Here is a 22,377-nt window from a genome sequence, read left to right as displayed (position 1 = left end):
CAGATCAAAAGCTGTTTTTAAATAGATGAATGCCATATAAAGGCTACCTTTCCCGATTAAAACCACTTTCCAGTATATGAGCATTAGTCTAAAAACCTGATCGATCGTCCCAGTGTTAGCCCTAAACCCAGCCTGGTACTGTGAGAGACTATGTTCATCATCACACCATGATTGTATTCTCTGCAGGAGAACCCTGCCAAGCACCTTTTGAATTACACCAGTCAAGCTTATGGGCCTGTAATTTGAAGGGTCTTCCCTATCTCCTTTTTTGTAGATGGGAACTACTTCTGCGCCTTTCCAGGAGTCTCGTACTGGGCATCCTGCAACAATGGCATTAAACAACAAGTAAAAATAACTTGACCACCCTCTAGAGTCAAACAAAAATAAATCTCCTGGCAGACCATCCGGTCCAGGGGCCTTAGCAGGGACTAATTTTAAAATCGCAGACTCTATTTCAACCCGCGAGAAGGGGTCTCTGTCATTCCCCAAAGGAGGAACGTCTGGGGTGCTGCATAGCTCCTCCAGACATCCGTCCTCGATGAAGGAATATAACTTTGTAAAATGATTGTGCCAATCATATCCAGTGATATGATTGGGTACAATATTTAAGTCCCTGTTGGCTCCACGACTCACTAAAGACCAGAAGAGATTCTTGTTCTTTTCCTGACTAGCGTCTTTCAGCTCTGACCAGTGTCGCTCATCCCACTCAAACTTCGCTTTATGTAAAGATACCTTGTGATCTTTTCTAGCCATTTTAACCCTGGAACAATTTCTAGTTCTAACTGCTAGGATCAGAGATTGTCTTTTAAGCTTACAATCTGAAGTGTACCATACATTTTACCTTTGTTTGTGAGCACACAAAATCCCATCCTTACGTGGAGCCTGGAAAAGGGAGCTTAGTGTCTCCACAGTATTAGCATGAGCTTTAGGGATCATATCACCCTTAGATTTATCCGTGGTCATAACACAGAGTTCTGCTGTCTTCTCAGACAAAACTCTGCGAATGGCCAGCAAATTTTCTTCATGCAAGGAGACCTTTTCCCACTTAAGATGCCTCTTACAATTGGAGGGGATGGTATTCATAATGCAAGTTGCTGCCTTACTAATCATGGGACTTAAAACAGGCCACGGGTTTGTCATGTTCATACACAAAGGATTGTGATCACTGTCAGTCGTGGTACCTACAAACATATCGGTCTTCTCATCCCACACATTTACATCCGGTAAAATATAATCAATTTGCGAGGGACAGACCACTCTATTAAAAGTATTTGCCCCCTGTGTGTCAGAGGGAGTTCTTCCATTGGTTGCCCTAAGATCAAACTCTGTGGTCAGCGCATTGAGTTGGATAGCTAAGCTTGTCCATTTTTTGATGGGGGATAAGTTAATCGTCGTCGTCGTGAATATTCTGCCAGTGATTTGTATCAGCTACGGGGTAAGGTATGCGCTTGTACACCCCTTAATATGTCAATTAGATTCCCGGTTAAGTGCACAGGTTGCGATTTTACCTTTAGTTGCCTTAGAGGCAAGACTCAACCTGAATCCTCCGCTCAAAAAGCCTCACCTGTGTTAGTAAGTTCCATTTTAAAATTTTGGAGTATTAATTGTAGGTCCCTCCCTAAGAATAAGGAACATATATTTGATCTTTTAAGCACTGCACACCCGGATGCATTATTTCTCCCAGAAACTTGGCTCCATTCTAGCTCCGGTTCGGATGTGGCCAGTGCTCTTCCTCCTGGCTATGTAATAGTGAGAAGAGACCAAAGATCTGGGAAAGGTGGCGGGATCGCAATCATATTTAAAGACACCTATACATGCCGGTTAGAGGCTTTGCAACTCCCCGACTGTGAAGCCGGGTTGTTTAAATTAGCACTTTCACCTCACCTGGCTCTATCGGGTATTCTTCTTTATCGTCCCCCAGATAAACCTACCCATTGGCTCTCCTCATTCTCAGAGCGGATAGCTCCTTATGTTTTGAAGGCTGCAAATTTCATCATCGTAGGAGATCTTAATCTTCATTTAGAAGATGCTCATAACAACTTGAGCATAATGTTTCTTGCTGACTGTGAGGCAATCAATCTAGTTTTATTTAATCAAGGACCTACCCATCAGGCTGGTCACCTACTTGACCCTATTCTATCTAACATTTTGCTTGATTGTAGTATCTTGCCCCTTCCCCTTGTCTGGTCGGATCACTTTGCCATTCAATTCAGCTTAACCTCAGATAGTGTTGCCACACCAGTTCTGCCCCTTAACGCTGCTAGGTACAGAGCATGGTCTAAACTGAACTTGGATAAGTTCAATGCTGAGCTGATATCTACATGCCCTGATACCTCTCTTCCTTTGTCCTCTCTGAACTTGGAGGTGTCACAGTGGTTGTCATCTACTATCGATCATCATCTTCCTTTATGCACTAGGCGTCCCCTTGTGCACATGCCCCCAGCCCCTTGGTTCACGCAGGATCTTAAAATAATGAAGTCTAAGTGTAAACACCTGGAAAGGCGTTGGAGGAAAACCTATTCATCGGATAGTAAATTAACTTATAGGTTAGCTTTAAAGCACTATCACCTGGCCTGCAGGAAAACGAAAGGGATTTTTATTTCTGACTCTATCTCTAAGGCCAGTAATCGTCCTAAGGCTCTTTTCTCCATGATAAAGAAGCTGGCAGGGGCCGATACCTCCCCGGCCCCTCCGACATTTGGGGAATCCCAGTGTAATGAGATCGCTGACTTTTTTACCACCAAAGTCGAAACTATCCATAATTCCCTGGCAGCTGGCTTGCCGTTGCCCAGGGGTGAGCCTTCTCATATTATTCATGGTGAGTGTTCTCCTCCCAAGGAAGTGATCTCTGACTGGCCTCTGTTGGATCGAGTGTCCTTCCGCCATTGCCTCTCTAAGGTGAAATCTGGCTCCCCTCTAGATCCTATGCCTATTGCCATTCTTAGCCAGCTCTCATCCGCTCCCCTCTTGGTTGTCCAAGAATTGTTTAATGCCTCTCTTCGGGAATCTACAGTTCCCGTAGAATGGAAGAGGGCTATGGTGATCCCTCTTCTGAAAAAACCTGGGGCTGATCCTAAAACCTTCGCTAATTTCCGTCCTATCTCTTTGCTACCCATGTTCTCAAAAATCCTTGAGAAACATGTAAACACTCATCTGACTGCCCATGTGGAGGCAGTGGGCTATCTCCATTCTTCTCAGTCAGGCTTCCGCACTCATTTCTCCACGGAAACTGCCCTACTGGGGGTTACAGAGACTCTACGTGCTCGTTTGGATCAAAGGCGAAACCACGGCGCTGATCCTGCTTGATTTGAGCGCCGCATTTGATATGGTGTCCCATTCTATTCTTCTCACCGCACTAAAAAATGCTGGGGTGGCCGGGTCCGCCCTGACCTGGTTAGCCTCGTTTCTGTGTCAGCGCTCATTTCAGGTTTGTTCATCTAGTTGCTCCTCCTCTATTCGTGCATCTGCTTATGGGGTTCCCCAGGGGTCCACGCTAAGCCCTATGCTTTTTAACATCTACGTGAGACCCCTGGCCTCGATTGTGGAGGATGCTGGACTATCTCTCTATTCTTATGCGGATGACAGGCAGATCATTTTCTCTTTATCCTCAAACAAGGAGTGTTCCTTTTCTATTTTACAGGAGGGACTTGGTCGCGTGGCGGAATGGATGCAGGCGAATCTACTAAAGCTCAACGGTGACAAAACTGAGGTAGTTATATTGGGCAAGGATAAACATCTTTGGGGCCCGAAACACTGGCCCCTGGTAATGGGTCCGCTACCCCAACTGGTTACGCATGTGCGCAATCTGGGCTTCTTGTTGGACGATTCTCTATCCATGCATCAACAAGCGGTCAGTATTGCAGCCACCTGTTTTACCACCTTAAGGTGGCTTCGGAAAATCCTCTGGCTGCTTCCCGCTTCGACTAGACGTACCGCGGTCCAGGCACTTGTCACCTCCCGCCTTGACTATGGTAATGTACTTTATCTGGGTAGTAGCCAGGAGGTACAAAAGAAGCTCCAGTTGGTGCAAAATTCTGCCGCCCGGCTCCTATGTAATGTCCCTAGGAGATCTTCCATCTTTCCTTTTCTGCAGGACTTACATTGGCTGTGTATAGAGAGCCGCATTAAATTCAAGGCGCTCTGCTTTATGTTCAAAATCAAACAGGGCCTCTGTATCTGCGATCACTTGTTTATCCTTATGTCCCTTCCCGGTCCCTCAGATCAGCATCTCAGGGTAACTATGTGATCCCTAGATTTAGATTGGTTAGAATGGGCGGTCGCTCCTTCTCCCATCTCGCTCCTAAGCTCTGGAACTCTCTTCCTGTCTCTTTGAAATTGGAACCTACTTTCATAAAGTTCCGTAGGGACCTGAAAACCTGGCTCTTCCCTCAATGAATAGCTATCTCAGTTTTTGGCCATTACCATCCTTGGCACCGGGAGACCCCATGGTGGGTAGCTGTGCGCCGTTATAAATTCAACTACAATACAATACAATACAAGACGAGGGACTATCCATTTACCATCAGCCCTATCATGCTCCAGCAAATCATCTGAGCTCAAGGGCTCAAAAGTGCAATTTAAGTCGCCGGCAATCATAATACGATTACCTGGCGAACAGCTGGAAATGGCCTGTTCTAAGAGCGTGATGGTAGGTATTTGATTTCCCCCCTTAGTTCCTCTCCTATAGACGTTAAACAAATCTAAGATGTCCCCGCCTTTTGGGACGCTAATAGTCAGTCTCATGATATCATAACTTAAGAAAGGATGCATGAGAACACGACAGCCTAGGGAAATATTTACACAGACAATCAAACCTCCTGAGGGATGCCCTCTCCCCACAGTAGTAGATGGAATACAATAACACGCATATCCTATTTTGTGTAATGGCGCCAGGCTCCAGGTCTCTTGAAAGATACATACATTAAATCCCTCAATAAATTCATTAAAATGAGGGAGTAAGAGTTTATTTTGTAAGCCTGCGATGTTCCACGATATAATCCTAAGTTTACTGGACGTGGAAGTCAAAATTGGTATATCATTTATCGGTTGGAGCAGGTTCAACTGTGCCTGAGAACCAGACACTTCAGGACAAGCTCGAGAATTGCCTGGCCCAGTCTCATGTATGCCTTGGTCAGCCTCAGTGTCAGCACTTAAACCCCCATTCCCATCATTATCCAGTACATTACCTTGTGTGTCTGGAATTAATAGGGAGTTTTGTGTAATATCTAATGCCTCTAGATTTAATAAAAGGATTTGTGAATTATCCTTAGAGCCACAAGTAGTGACATTTGGAGGCATGTTAAGTAAACAGGTGGGCTCTAGTCAGTCAACAGCTTCCAGAGAGGTCCCTTGCTTCGGAGTGCCAATCGTCCACCCCCGATTCTGCGAGTGAATGCTCCTAAATTGTATAGATGAAGCAGATGGGGAGCAAGCTCTGAATTCTAAGGCAAGAAGATTCTCAGCCAACTCAATGGAACAAAGTGTAAGTTCTATATAATCACGTGTTTGCATTGGGGATGAGCATCTGCGGGTGCGAATGATATCCTCTTGTATCAATGAACGACAACCCCTTGTGTGTCGAATCCAATGTGTCACTTTGTTTGTTAAGGAATCCGGACTTTCGCGAGCAGCATTGGGGTTAAGTTTGGGGACATTAGTCATGTGAATTATTTGACCTGGTAGGTGCAGGGCAGCAGATGAATAATGAGTCTGCTGGTGGAAGTTAACAACAGAATTTCTGACCAAGGGTATACCACTAGATATTACTTGCTCTTGTCGTAAACTAGGCAGAGATATATTAAGGCTTTCTCTCGATGTGATACCCTTTAGGGCAGAATGGCATTTTGGTACAGCGTGATTTCTATTACTATTAGGATTCTGACTTATAGGGACTGAGTTAATAGGAAGTTTAGTGTCTGAACTAACGAGTCCGCTAGTTTTAACCCTTTCAGTAGGAGGTATCATATCCACTGAATCCTTCATTCCTTTAAAATGAACCAGGTTACCTAAGTGCTGTGGAGGGGGTGTAGCCAGGGGTAATAGGGTTTTAACCAATGCAGTGAGATGTTTAATCATCTGCCTCGTTGTTGTTTTTTCCCCTTAAATGAATTGATGGTCATATAGATATCCTGCAGTTCTACACTACCTTTCACCAGTGGTTGTGTTTGTACTGTACTTATTGATTGTTTGTCTATAGTTAAGTTTGTATCAGGCATAGCTAACACAGTGAACCTGTTTGAACAAGGAACTGTTGGATAGGAAACACATTCTACGGTACTAGTAAAAGAACCTAGGTTTTTGATTGCCTCATCTTGTGGCCCTTTAGGTATTACAGGTGGTGTTATACTGACATTGACAGAATCTCACTTTCTAGAGACTTTCTGAAACATTGCGGGGATGGTTATTGGGTAGGGCGGGCTAGCATGTGTAGGGGGGGAATGGCAATTACTACGCGGAAGTAAGGGTTCTGAGGCCAGGATGTCCTCGCACTCAGTGATAAGAGTGTCAATTCTATCAATGACACAATTTCCCGCTGCGTGCTTCTTGTTCCTCTTAGCCTTTTTTCCCTTGTCTACACCACCATTAATATTACTGCCCGCCTCTATGCTCGCCATAGTTTTCCATTTCCCCATAGTCAACCAAGGAAAATGCAGTCCCCAGACAATAGCCTGCTACAAGGAGATTGGAGGGTCACCAATGCCCAACAACAGTGACTAGATGAACACAAGCTCAAGGTATCAAGTTCCTGCTCCAGATGGCCCAACAGACAGTACATTCAGTTCGCCAGCCCCATATCCAAATGTAATTTTAACACAGTACCTTATACAGATTGAGTATGGCCTTGTTGGGTAACCTTCAGTCCAGCTTGGAAAAGGGGGGTGGCCATGCCCTGCCTCTTCCTGGCTATGACGGGCAAGGACTGGCCCGCCCTTGATCCGGGCTTTGCCCAGGCGCTGCCCGCGTGCCTCCCGCACTGCGGTACTGCAGCGGCACTTTTCAGAGGGCTATGGGCGCATAGATGACGCTTACTCCTTGCGCCTGATTGAGGGCTGCCGGGAAATGTATGCGATGGTAGGCAGTGATCGATAGAAGCCGTTCCCCTCACGGCGGAAGAATGAACAGCCAAGCCGTTCCCCTCACTGCAGAAGATTAAACAGCCAAGCCGTTCTACTCACGGTGGAAGATTAGACTGCCAAGCCGTTCCCCTCACGGCAGAAGAATGTTCCAAAAGAGCGCGTCCCACACTGCGGTAGTGCAGTGGCGCTTTTCAGAGGGCTATGGGCGCATAGATGACGCTTACTCCTTGCGCCTAATTGAGGGCTGCTGGGAAATGTAGGCGATGGTAGGCAGTGATCGATAGAAGCCGTTCCCCTCACGGCGAAAGAATAAACAGCCAAGCCGTTCCCCTCACGGCGGAAGATTAAACAGCCAAGCCGTTCCCCTCACGGCGGAAGATTAGACTGCCAAGCGGTTCCCCTCACGGCAGAAGAATGTTCCAAACGAGCGCGTCCCCATACACAAATATCGAGTCATAAATATCGATGTCAAAAATATCAGCATCCTATATATGATAAGTATAATTCTTTTTTTTAAATTTATGTAAAAAATATTGGTGTACAAAATATCGATTTTTGAATACATGTAACAAATAATGTTAAATATATTAAACAATAAAATTAACTTAAAATCATATTTGGATTTAATATACATTTAAACAAATATAAGAAATAAATGTAATTTAAAAAATGGAAACACACATATATAAAATGTAATATATATATATTCCCCCGTTATAGTTAGTTCAGATAACTATAACTCGCGCGCCCGCAATCCACTGCTCATGACGTCACATATTACATCACTCATGACATGGTCAGTGGCATCACTCATGACATCACTGATGACATCATCCTTGTGATAGAGTGGCGGTCGCGCGAGTTATAGTTATCTGAACTAACTATAACGGGGGGATTTCATTGGTTTTTTACGAGTGAAATGTCCACCTAACTATAACATGTGTAAAACCTATGGTTTTTTAAGTGAATTTGCAAGGTTTTTTAAATGCTAATTCCTAACTATAACGTGTGTGAAACCTATGGTTTTTTAAGTGAATTTGTACGTTTTTTTAAATGCTAAGTTATGTATGTATTATTATATATTTTTTTTTAAGGTTTTTCACCGTGCGCGCACCGTGCGCGCACCCCGCGATTTCAAAAAAAAAAAAAAAGTTTTTTTCACCCTTCGGGGTCCTTCAGGGACCCCTGACAAAGGCTAGGGGGTCAGGAACTCTCTACCCTGCCCCCTTTCCACGTTCACCACCTCTCTTTTTCAGTGTCGCACCCAAAACAAACAAAATGGCGGCCGACACTTCCTGATTTTGACCGATTCGAATGTTGACTGACATGTAACCACCAATCAGAATTATGCTCGCGCACATAAGGCTGCGCGCACGGTGCGCGCATATAGATATTTATGTACTTTTAACTGCAATTTTGTCAGGAACTACTGTACAGATTGACTCCATATATGCAAAAGTCACATGCCTGACCTGAGGACTACCTCTCTGCCAAATTTCAAGTAATTCTGTTCAGCCGTTCGGGCTGTACCTTCGACTAAAGGTACTATGGGAAAATGCATGGAGAAAACGCGTTTTGGGACCCCCCTTTTTTCTCGGCCCCCGCTTGACGAATCACCCCGAGACTTTCAGGGTAGGAGCTGAGCGGAGCGCCCCATTAGTTTTGAAAATTTCGCGAGGATTCATCAACTGGCGCCAAAGTTATTTGGTCCTAACTATAACTATCTACTGGCGACCGCCAGTAGATAATATATATTTATATATATATATAAATACTTTAAAAGAAATAATAAACTATTAATTTTAATGTATTTTTAAATTTTATAAATATATAAAAATATACTAATAAGTATATATATATATATATATATATATATATATCCATCCAAAAATATATATATATAACGGCCATTGAGAAGGCAAATAAACAACAGCGCTCAGCGACATTAATGCCTAAAACATCTAAGGTGAATCTAACGAATGAATCCATGTTGGAGCCAACCAGATTAATTTTAACATTTAGGTGCCGATTCCGATCCGGTAAAAATAATTTGCGTACGACCCGTATCCATATTTTTTTACGTACGAGTTGTAGAAGCACCGTACAAACGGCCAAGTACGATTCGTCCGTGAAAAAATACTACGAATAGCGTCGGGAAAAGTCTACGAGAGTGCGTCGGAAAGTTTTCACGTCCGATTATCGTCGGGAAAAGTGTATGAGAGTGAGCCGGACATTTTTATGTGCAAATCGTAAAACACAAGTCCGAGCACGCAAGTACGATCCCGACCGTCCGTCCGAATACACAATCGCATGTAAAAAGGCCCGTACAGAGCCAACGAAGTAGCACACATGTACACGGGTAAACTCATGCCTGTGTACGAGCCGTACAGCCCCCCACACCCCCAAATATGTCAGCACCGTACACCACCCTGTCCGCACTGTACCCCAGCCGCGCAACTGTACGCGCTGTACCCCCCCATGTACGTGCCGTACCCCCCATGTACGTGCCTTACCCCCCCTGTCCACACTGTACCCCAGCCCCGCACCTGTACATGCCGTACCCAACCCATGTACGCGCCGTACCCCCCCCCTGTAGGCGCATCACCACTGCATGTACGCACCATACCCCCTCATGTATGTGCCGTACCCCAGGTCCGCACGTGTACGCACCGTACCCCCACCGCATGTACGCGCCTTAGCCCCCCCCGCCTGTATGCACCGTACCTCCGCATGTACGCACTGAGCCCCCACTGCATTAACACGCCGCACTCCAACACTGTACCCCAGCAGCCTCACCCAGCATCGCGTATGTACAGATCGTACCTATGCGAAAAATACTCTTACAGAACCAGGACACTGTAAAACAGCACAAGGAGGGTCAATGCGACTCGCACAACACCACAAAACACACCCACACCCCACACCATGCCCACAGACAAGAATCCAAAGTTCACAACGGCGGAGCTGGACCTCCTTGTCAACGAAGTCATCAGAGTCGAGCCACAGGTGTTTGGAACATTGGTCAGACAGACCAGCGTAGCTGAAAAATCTGCCATGTGGCAGAGGATTGTCGATAAGGTGAATGCTGTTGCGCCCATCCGAAGGACCAGGCATGAATGCCAAGCCAGGTGGTACGATCTGCGCAGGGCGGTCAAGAGGAAAATGAATGAAGAATATGCCCAGACTAACATCACTGGAGGTGGGCCGCCCCGCAGACCCGTACACTACCATCCCTGGGAGGAGAAGGTGATGGCCCTGCTACCGCCGGTGGGAGTACACGGAGTCGAAGGAGTCGCAGAGCCTGGTGAGTACACAAACAACTTACGTAACATGGGGGCAATGGGGTCCACACCATATATACACCAAATGCACGCAACTTCCCACAAGCACTCACCGCAAACAACCACACTCAAAAACCACGCTCATGCCACTAACGTCTCCATGCACCCTTCACAAATCAAGGCAAGCCCATGTCCAAGCCTACAACAACCACAAACACAAGACTGGATGTCCGGGAGGCTGGGAGGGTGGGCCCCACACAACACATTGTGGAAATGAGACGCAGACACCAATGCCCTCAGCCCGTATGGCATAGGTACAGAACCATGCACAATGCACAGGGACTGGCAAAGTACTGACAAGGAAGATGACACTTGGCCCTGCTGTATGCAGCACAAGGCCCTCCTGGGACCACTGTACACTCAAACACCAACTCCACAAGTACAGGTATCTAGCACAGGAACTCACACTCACTGTCATGCCAGCATGCACCATAATGGGACAGACACATCACCTGGGAGACCCAATGACAACTCACACTACACACAACAGCAGGCCCGGTCACAACCCCTTCCCTAATACAAGCACACACACCCGGGGCAGGCAACAGATTTACACACTCCCACAATGGACATGTGACACAACAAGACCGATCCCGATCCAAATAAGCATCAGAGCAAACAATCTACAGGTCAAACACTCAGGAGAACATCCCAATCTGTCCCCCGCAACATACCCATCCCCAAGTGGACATTGTGAGGAATGCTAGGCACATCCAACTACCTGGAGGAAATGTGTCAACTTGAATATGTATGAAACATAGATGTCGCATGAAACACCATTAACATTGTCTCTCTCTCACACACAGGGCAACGTCGTCAATCTCCCCCCAACACTGGGGGGAAGAATCACAGTCCCAGGCACCGCGTGAAGACGATCCCACCGGCAGCGATGACTCTCACCACTCCGTGGATGACCCCGACCAACCCGGACCCTCTGGTGCCCAAGCCCCTGCAGCACCTGCGTCAGGTACATCTGTGCCAACCACCCCCCCATTCCTGCCACATCCCAGGACACACCCAGGAGCCCTGCTCACACTGAACAACAGAGCCAGTCTGACCAGGAGGGACAAGGTTCTCCGGGCACCCAGGAGGAGGCAGGCAACCCTGCAAATGCCATCCCTCAGGGGTCCCGTAGACCCGATGTGCCCACAAGGGCAGGCTCAAGTGGGCAGGGGTGGTGGGAGTGGAGGCAGGCGGAGGCGCGAACCTGACCAGCCAGCTCAGGACACCGGTATGTCACACATACGCAACATCCTGGAATCATACCGGCGTGACACCAGAGGCATCAACCAGGTCGTGTCAAGACTCGCCGAGATGCAGGGGACCCTCGATGACATTAAGAACCTGCAGGTCGAGCATCATGCCAGTTATCAACAACACCAAGGACGGATGGAGGCAAGACTGACTGAGCTCCTGGCGGTGCACAGGGACGTGAGCCAATCACTCCGTCAGATTGATCAAAGCCTGGCAAACCCTCCCTGTGCCACCATGCGTAGACCAGCACCAGACACAGGGAGGGCGGAGAAGGAGGATTCATCTGACGAAGCATCCCCAGCATCGTCAAGGCCTGCATCTGAGGGTCCCCGGAGGAAGGTGGGTCATCCACAGAAAAGACCGTGACAGTCAGCGGACCATCCCCATCTCCCAGGTCACCTGGCCTGGCACCTGGCCCTCTGGCACAACAGCAGCACCTCATCCAATGACATTCTCTGCCACATGGACTTGCTGGTCACAGTCTGACCAATGATGACCAACTCTGTGGTCTGGACTCTGATGACTTCCAATGCCAAGGATACCATCTCCCCCTGTGAACTTTGGATTCTATTCCCCCGGTACAGCACCTAATTGCATCTACCAAACCACTTACCCCACCGTAAATAAATATTTCACTTTGGACATGAGACGTTCCTGTCATTTTGCATTATTCAACGACATATGTGTGTGGAAATGTCAAACTATGCCTGAGTGTTGAACCAACTCCAGCCATCCATACCCTGGGATCAGAGTCTGGTACAGGACACACATGGGTAACAAGGTATCATTCAATGTAGACATGGAGCACAACACTCACCTGTGATGGCCTCTGGCTGCTGAGGGGGGCTTGCTAAACTGTGCGGAGAGACCTATTAGGGAGATCATCATCAAGGCGTAGAGGTCATGGCTCATGTGGAGGTTCCCGGGGAGGGAGTCCCAGGTATGTGTGGCCAGGTGGGAGAACAATGTTCTGTATGCTGGAGTACGGTGGATGTGAATAACGGTGGCCAGGGCAAGCTTGGATGCACGGAGATGGCCCAACGGGATCTAGGATGACAGACGTACAAGGTTGGTTGGGGTCGGGGTTGTGGACTGCCTCCTGAGTGGGGAGTGTGGAGGTCACCCTGCAGCAGACAGTGATCCATTGCAGCTATCCATGGTGGACGGTGAGGTGGCTGAGGCGCAGGGTGTTGAAGCTGAGGTGTGCAGATGCCCCCTGAAAGTGGACCAGTTTCCTGGGAGTTTGGATGTACTTGCTCCGTAGAGGGCAGGGCAGTATTTGACACGGATGTTATCATGGACCTGGGGGACGGTCTGTCTTTTCTTGGAGTTGATCTATCTGTGAATCATGTGCATAATGCAGAGGGCGTTGCAGCATGAGGTACAGATGCTGTGGACTAGCATGGCAGATGTGAGCGAGCCAAACATGATGCACACCATCTTGTGTGTGTGGCCACTGGGTGCTTGTGCAGGGCTCTTGCGGGTGGGACACAGGCAATTGACCCAGCTGGAAGGGGACAATCCTCAGATGTTCACCTCAGTCCTGTACAAGTCCAGCCTCAGGTGGCTCGTGTGCAGCCATCCATCAATAGATCTCATGCATACTTGAATGATGGAACTGCCAATGTCTGTGTCTTTGTTGAGGGTGAGGAGCACCTGGCTGTCAATGGCATATGAGCTGATGATGAGGTGCTGTGCGCATGTGATGGTAGAGAGGGGGGTCCTGGACACTCTGTAGATTGACATGCTGAGAGATGATACCTGTGCCATGTCCCAGACGATGACACCATACTACATGCTGAAGCCTTGAGTCCCGCTCCCATGCCCTTGCTGGACTACAGAGCCGGTGGGGAGTATTAGGGACGTGACCTGGTTGGTGTGACAGGGCCTGGAAGGCGGGGCAGCGCAGTGTAGGCAGTTGGAGTTGCACACTCAGCATGCAAAGGTGTCGTGTGTGTGCCCAGGGTATGTCTGACAGCAGGCGTTAGATGTGCGGATGGACATAGCTCGGAGTGTGGCTGATACATCAGACTGTAGTGTGATGTGGGTAATGCAAGGACAGGAAGGTGGTGCAATGTGCACCTTGCATGTGCTGATGGTCCAGCCTTTGGCACCGCATGGCGGCAACAGTGGCATAGACAAGCTGAGGACAGCAAAATGAATGGGTGGAGGGAGGAAGTGAGGAGCATCCTGGAGGCGTGTGTGTTGCCAATTCTGGATACTCCGTTGGCCCTTGCTGCAGGGGCCACAGCAGCAGGCGGCATCTCCTTGCAAAATGACAGAATTTGCACACATAGACTAGGATGTCAGAAGGACAACTGCAACAGGCGCGTGTGTAAAGTAAGGAGTGTCCAGTGTCACATGGCACACCCAGAGACAATGCATGCACAATCACCAAAGAAGCATGACACAGGATCAGGAAACTGAAGGCCGACCGAGGCACAGGAGACACACCCTCAGCAGCTGTTGATAGCCCATTGTGTGGACCAACATGCCAAAAAACATACACGACCATGTACTCCATGCCCAATAGGGAGCCTAACCCATGAGCAACTGCATGCATGTTGCTAAACAACACATGGACTCCTATGCATAATCTTCCACAACTATGCCAGATATGCCGCATGCAAAGTGGCAAGAGACCTGCATTGACAGAGATGAGGCACCTTGGAGTGTGATGAACACCTTTATTACTCAGCCTCACACTAAGGGAAATGCATCAATTGGAACAGACTCACAGGTCATTTGGCTGACCATGTGTGACCTACACTGGACACCCCCTTCAACACACAGATGTGTAAATCCTACTGAGCTGGCACACAAGTGAAGGGGTTGAGCCTAACACCCCTTGCTGCACACGGAGAGTCTACAATTCCCCATTGAGCCTCATATGGGGATGTCCCACACTATGTCCACCATTAGCATCCCGTATGTTCCTGAGGGACGTTATACACACATTGATGCCTTCATCAGAATCCACACACCATTTCAGATGACTGTCAGGAAGGGTGACCATCAATTCATGGGAGCCATGCAACACGTCATGTGGCCCATTGTGAGTCGACATGTATGCATGGTAACACAACATGCACAGGAGCAGTCCCCACATATCACAAACACATACCACCCACAAAATGCCTTGCTGCACTCCTTACCCAAAATGACTTTTCACCATGTCTGTGCATGTAACTCTGATCCAGCACACGTTGCAATACTCATGAGGAATAGCAGGAGGGCAATGATGACATGAGCAGACGACAGCCGCAAGAACCTGGGGAGGACAGACACACAACAATTCAGCCAAGAGCTAGTAATCCGCAGACATGTACATGTACTCTACAGGAATGATGTTGTCACCATGCCCTTAACAAATTTAGTGTCCCAGCTAATATGTGTGGAATGACATCATCACTTGAATGACACATCAGAACACACCTCCAAGTCACTTAGCACATAGTCAGCTCGACACACACATTGCAACACATGCCACACAAGGCTCAAAGCGTGCACACTCAGACACAGGGACTCACCATCATGAGAAGAAGTTGCGGATAAGCTGACTCCGGATGTCCTCATTCTCATCCTCATCCTCACTTGCCCCGTGCCCGAGCCCTTCATCCTCCACGGGTGGATGATCCTGCTCATCCGGATCAAGGATGAGTGGCACGGCCTTCTCCACTGCCATGTTGTGCAGCATGCAGCACACAATGAAGATTTTGCAGACCTTCACCGGGGCATATGGGAGGGCGCCGCCGGTCTTGTGGAGGCACCGGAATCTGCTCTTGAGGAGTCCAAACGTCCTCTCAATCACACGCCTGGTCTGCCCATGGGTGTTGTTGTACCGGTGTTCTGCAGCTGTTCTGAGGTTGCGGAGAGGCGTCATCAGCCATGGCATGTTGGGATAGCCAGAGTCCCCTACATGGAAACATCCTGTGAAGAAGTGGGTCAGGAGATGCCGTAAGATACAAAGATAGCGCTGAAAACAGAACTAACAGAGTATACCTACCAACAAGACATGCTCGTTCCGTGTGCAGCTGCAGCATCATTTCTGGCACCCTGCTACACCTCATGATGTATGCATCGTGTGCGGACCCTGGAAAACGTGCACAGACATGGGAAATCAGCATGTTAGCAAGACACACCACAAGGGAATTAATGGAGTGGTAATGTTTTCTGTTTCTATAGGCTACCTCCTGTGCCTGTGGTGGTACCAAAGCCACATGTGTCCCATCAATGGCCCCAATTACATGAGGCATCCCTCCCAGGGCATAGAACTCACCCTTGACACCTGTCAACTGCTCACGAGTGGGAAAATGGATGAATTCATCCAGGTGCACCAACATGGCTTCTATAACATCATGCAGGACACGGCTGAACATTGTCTGGGACATGCCACCGACATCAGCTATGGTCAATTGAAACGTGCCTGTGGCAAAAAAATGTAGGGCTGCCATCACCTTCACCTTGGGGGTCAGAGCTGTAGGATACCTGTGTTGTGGTTGGAGGTGTGGTGCAAGCCGGCGGGTCAAGTCTTCTATCAACTCTTGCGAGAAGCGGTATCTGCGTATGCAGTCATGTTCATGCATGGCATCCAGGTCTGGCATTCGTCTGGGGAGAGGTGGTGCCCTGCAGAGATTTGGAAGGAATAACGAAGAGTGAGTACATAACCACACCAATGTCACTGAGGTAAGCACATGTTCAACAGCTAATACACATCTGCTTAATACAGAGTCTGTGCTGTGCAATACATCCAGGACACGTGGGCCAGCCAGGTGATACTCCTACGAAGAGCCAGCCACAATAGTTGCATGGCAATGTTGACGTGACATGCCATGAAATAGCTGTTAGCCAGTGTAAGTGACAAGCCAGACACATTACATGAGTGACAGACATCCACATATCAGCATTTGAAGGATGTCATCTCATACAGACAGCTGGCGGGAGTCTAGACGCACAGGTCACATGTTATCTGTAAATGGACAGATGACACACATTTCCATTAAGGGGTCCATGTCAAAAACTGATGTCACAGACATTGAGACAACGCAGATATTGCCTCATGTCAGGAAGTCATCTTCGAACCATCATGACACATGTAACGTGTGAGTCCACATGTGGCATGGTGTGCGTATATGTGTGTCATGCACATATGCACACAGACACATGTTGGATGCTGCAACAGCAGATGGAGTTAATGGAACACCAACGGAAAGCTCATGGGAACACATGACACACACATGACATAGTCACATCGTGGCACACTGGGAGTCACATGTGAGGTGTAATTATCCGTGTACCTGCCATCAGGGGATAGTTGCGGGTGTTGCTGACTGTGCCATACCAGTGATGCAGTGCTTGACACGTGTGTCGCACATGCATACATGTGCAAAGTGTGAAGGGGAAGTGTGCCACATAGTGCCCCATCACACATGACATGTGTAAACAGCTCATCACACATCTATTGTGCCACAACATGAGGAGTCATGTGCCACATCACTGCCTGACACACCTAGGCCCTGCACATGAAGGACTGCACTGACAATGACTTGATGTACAGCCTTGTGCGAGTCTGACACCTCCATTCCTTTCGTGTGCGCCTCCTATCACCAGTGTAAGCAGTGAAACGCAGTACACACGCTCTGAGGGCGTGTGTAGGGCCCGTACTCACGCATGTACGGGCCGTACACGTGTGAGTACGTGCCTATCACTAGGCCCTACGGTACCCCCAACCATAGTGATAGGCACGTACTCACGCGTGTACGGGCCGTACACACGTGAGTACGTGCCTATCACTAGGCCCTACGGTACCCCCAATGATAGTGATACGGGCCGTACTCACGCATGTACGGCCCGCATACGCGTGAGTACGTGCTATCACTAGGCCCTACGGTACCCCCAACGATAGTGATAGACACGTACTCACGCATGTACGGCCCGTACATGCGTGAGTACGTGCCTATCACTAGGCCCTACAGTACCCCCAACGATAGTGATAGGCACGTACTCACGCATGTACGACCCATACCCGCGTGAGTACGTGCCTATCACTAGGCCCTACGGTACCCCCAATGATAGTGATAGGCACGTACTCATGCGTGTACGGGCCGTACACGCGTGTGTACGTGCCTATCACTAGGCCCTATGGTACCCCCAACGATAGTGATACGGGCCGTACTCACGCGTGTACGGCCTGTACACGCGTGAGTACGTGCCTATCACTAGGCCCTACGGTACCCCCAATGATAGTGATAGGCACATACTCACGCGTGTACGGCCCATACACGCATGAGTACGTGCCTATCACTAGGCCCTACGGTACCCCCAACGATAGTGAAAGGCACATACTCAAGCGTGTATGGCCTGTACACGCGTGAGTGCGTGCCTATCACTAGGCCCTACGGTACCCCGAACGATAGTGATAGGCATGTACTCACGCGTGTACGGCCTGTACACGCAAGAGTACGTGCCGTATCACTAGGCCCTACGGTACCCCCAACAATAGTGATAGGCACGTACTCACGCGTGTACGGCCCGAACACGTGTGTGTACGTGCCTATCACTAGGCCCTACGGTACCCCCAACGATAGTGATACAGGCCATACTCACGCGTGTACGGCCCGTACACGTGTGAGTACGTGCCTATCACTAGGCCCTACAGTACCCCCAACTATAGTGATAGGCACGTACTCACGCGTGTACATGCCGTACGCGTGAGTACGTGCCTATCACTAGGCCCTACGGTACCCCCAACGATAGTGATAGGCACGTACTCACGCATGTACGGGCCGTACACACGTGAGTACGTGCCTATCACTACGCCCTACAGTACCCCCAATGATAGTGATAGGCACATACTTACGCATGTACGGCCCGTACACGCGTGAGTACAGCCCGTATCACTGTAGTTGGGGGTACCGTAGAGCCTAGTAATACGGCACGTACTCACGCTTGTACGGACCGTACACGCGTGAGTACGGCCCGTATCACTGTAGTGATGGTGCCCTAGGGGTACGTGTGAAAAGCGCCGTACCTGTGTGGGGATATAAGAATTACAATGGGGACACATGAGGGACAAGTATTAGGGCCTAAATGCATGCTGGTTGTCATGGATACCGAGTTTCAAGTTCAAAATTTTACATCATGTGATCTGGAAAAATCAGTTGGCCACATTTAACATTGTTGCAAAGTGGTTGTTGACTTGACATGATGCTGCAAAATCGAAAGATGCAAAGGCTGTCACTGGTGTATGTTTAAAGGGATTGGAGGAAACGTAGGATGCAAATGAGTCTGACTAATCACTCTGTACTCCTGTAAATGAAATAGGACAGCAAGGCAGATATAAGGCAGGCGCCTACCACAAGTGAGGAAGAGATGGCAGGACATCCGGTGCTGGACCCGGAGGATCGCCCGGGTCATGCTGAAAGAGGAGGCTCCTCGCAAGCATGGTGGGCGCCGGCGTCTGACCCACCAGATGCGGCGTGTCCTGGCGGTGGTCTTCCCTGACCTGGATAGGCGGATACAGGAGTTACAGCAGCAGGAAGGGGGTAGGTACATGTGTGTTTGTTGTGTGTCGCCAGCTTTTGTTGCTGCTCAGTCACCTGGAGACACTGCCAGGGTATATATGTGCAGTGCATATCCTGTTCCCTCACAGTCAACCTGTGCTGTTCATCTTCCCTTCCCCTCCTTGACATGTGTTATCTGGTCTGTGTGTTATCACTATTGCACATGGTCATCTAGGCTGCCTGTTTATCAAGGTGCACACTGCTTTCAGCATCATGTGTGGGGGTGGTCTGCCTGTGCCCTGTCCTGTACAGTCATTAGGGGGTGCATATTTGTTGCCACTGATGCTGAGTCCCAACATAGGAGTGTGAGGTTTCAAATGAACAGACTTGCTGCATGCATTACCAATGTTGTGGCCTCGGACATGATGTGCATGAGTGGGATATATGCATAGTGCCGGGACGGTTGATCCTGTAACAGTCAGCTCATTCCAGGACCATGGAGCAGTGTGCACACTACAGTCCCCTGTCACAGCCTGCCCTCCTACTCATGTGTTCATCCAACACTGTGCACATTCACTGTGGGTTCATAATGGCTCTGCCTCTGTGGCATTGTTCCTTGGCCTAGGTAGTAGTTTTCACTTGTGTGATACATTTGCCCACTGGACAGGGATACAGCAGTTTGCTTGTGCATACTCACACTGGGCAGTGCCTGTGTGGCTATTCACAACAATCTGTTGATGTTTGTTTGTGAGCAATATGTTTTGCCAGCCAGAATCCACGGTCTGGTGTCTCTGTGTTACCTGGTGCTGAATCAGCGTGAATGATCCTAGGTGTGAGACCCAGTCCTGAAGAGGGTCTCCGACCAGTGCTCGGCTATTTCTCCCGGAAGGGTGGGCGCAGGGTAGCCAAGTACATATTCTGTCCTCCCCTGGGGCTAGCCCTTCTAACAATGTTGATGCTGAGGCTACAGGAGTTGGGGTTGTGGGCATGTGTTATGTTTCAGGGAAATGTTGTAGTCTGCTGCTCATGGGGTGGAACCTAGTATCTGCGTGCCATCACACGATCTCTGCAAAGATTCTTTGTCGTGTATGCTCTTTGTGTTTGGAGACATTGTCCCAAGGTGTGTTCCTTCCTCTGTGGCACCTGACATCTTCCCTGCAGAGAGTTGCACAATTGTTGTGTTGCCCTGTGTCTACATGTCCTTTGTTGGTGATGGATCCCTTCAACTCTGGCCATGCCTGCTCAGCAATGTGTCCGGCTGCATCGTCTGTGCCATCCTTGGTACTCACTGTACTTGTGTATAGAGTATTTTGCCATGCCTTCATGGATAAATGGTCCATTTTCCACACAATGCATGTGTGTAATCCCAGCCTAGTACACATATGGTACTTGTTCTGCTGGGTATTTGAACACCTGACTCACAATTGTGGCCATTGTATCTGTGTGAACTCTACCCTATTCCTTCCATGACAGACAACATCTTGGTGGGTAGCCCAGCACCTGAACATTCCTATCAGTCCTGGGATGTGCGTGACAGTGTGTGTTCTCTTTGGCTCTCTTAGTTTGTTAGGCAGTGACATGACTATACAGTCTTGTGGCATGATCTCAGTGTGTGTATTGTGCTGCATCTGCCAGGGGTGGGTATGCATGTGCTATTTGTCCTCACACCCACATGTGGTGTGTCATGCAGTGGGGGTAAGACCTCCTTCCTCCTGGAAGTGGGACACTGCTGTCAGTGATGTGTTGTTATGGCACTATCATGATTGTCCTAAGTTAGGGATACGTACATTCACCCATGGAGCTGTGGTCATCTGATAATGATGTACACCCCCCATGTCTCTGTCCACTGCTGGGGGTCCTCTGCACCCACCCCTCATATGTCTGGGCACTGCTCGGAGTGATAGGCACCCACCCCTCATATGTCTGGGAACTGCTGGGAGTGATAGGCACCCACCCCTCATATGTCTGTCCACTGCTGGGAGTGATAGGCACCCACCCCTCATATGTCTGGGCACTGCTGGGAGTGATAGGCACCCACCCCTCATATGTCTGTCCACTGCTGGGAGTCCTCTGCACCCACCCGTCATATGTCTGTCCACTGCTGGGAGTGATAGGCACCCACCCCTCATATGTTTGGGCACTCCTGGGAGTGATAGGCACCCACCCCTCATATGTCTGTCCACTGCTGGGAGTGATAGGCACCCACCCCTCATATGTCTGGGCACTGCTGGGAGTGATAGGCACCCACCCCTCATATGTCTGGGCACTGCTGGAAGTGATAGGCACCCACCCCTCATATGTCTGTCCACTGCTGGGAGTGATAGGCACCCACCCCTAATATGCCTGGGCACTGCTGGGGGTCCTCTGCACCCACCCCCATGTCTCTGTCCACTGCTGGGAGTCCACTGCACCCACCCCTCATATGTCTGGGCACTGCTAGGAGTGATAGGCACCCACCCCTCATATGTCTGTCCACTGCTGGGAGTGATAGGCACCCACCCCTCATATGTGTGGGCACTGCTGGGAGTGATAGGCACCCACCCCTCATATGTCTGGGCACTGCTGGGAGTGATAGGCACCCACCCCTCATATGTCTGTCCACTGCTGGGAGTGATAGGCACCCACCCCTCATATGTCTGGGCACTGTTGGGAGTGATAGGCACCCACCCCTCAAATGTCTGTCCACTGCTGGGAGTCCTCTGCACCCACCCCTCAAATGTCTGGGCACTGCTGGGAGTGATAGGCACCCACCCCATATATGTATGTCCACTGCTGGGAGTGATAGGCACCCACCCCTCATATGTCTGGGCACTGCTGGGAGTGATAGGCACCCACCCCTCATATGTCTGTCCACTGCTGGGAGTGATAGGCACCCACCCCTCATATGTTTGGGCACTGCTGGGAGTGATAGGCACCCACCCCTCATATGTCTGTCCACTGCTGGGAGTGATAGGCACCCACCCCTCATATGTCTGGGCACTGCTGGGAGTGATAGGCACCCACACCTCATATGTCTGGGCACTGAGTGATAGGCACCTACCCCTCATATGTCTGTCCACTGCTGGGAGTCCTCTGCACCCGCCCCTCATATGTCTGGGCACTGCTGGGGGTCCTCTGCACCCACCCCTCATATGTCTGGGCACTGCTGGGAGTGATAGGCACCCACCCCTCATATGTCTGTCCACTGCTGGGAGTGATAGGCAC

This window comes from Triturus cristatus, chromosome 7 (genome assembly GCF_964204655.1).
Source record: "Triturus cristatus chromosome 7, aTriCri1.1, whole genome shotgun sequence".
Classification (NCBI taxonomy): Eukaryota; Metazoa; Chordata; class Amphibia; order Caudata; family Salamandridae; genus Triturus; species Triturus cristatus.
The sequence above is the reverse complement of the archived record's forward strand: the minus strand, read 5'-3'. Positions refer to the sequence as shown.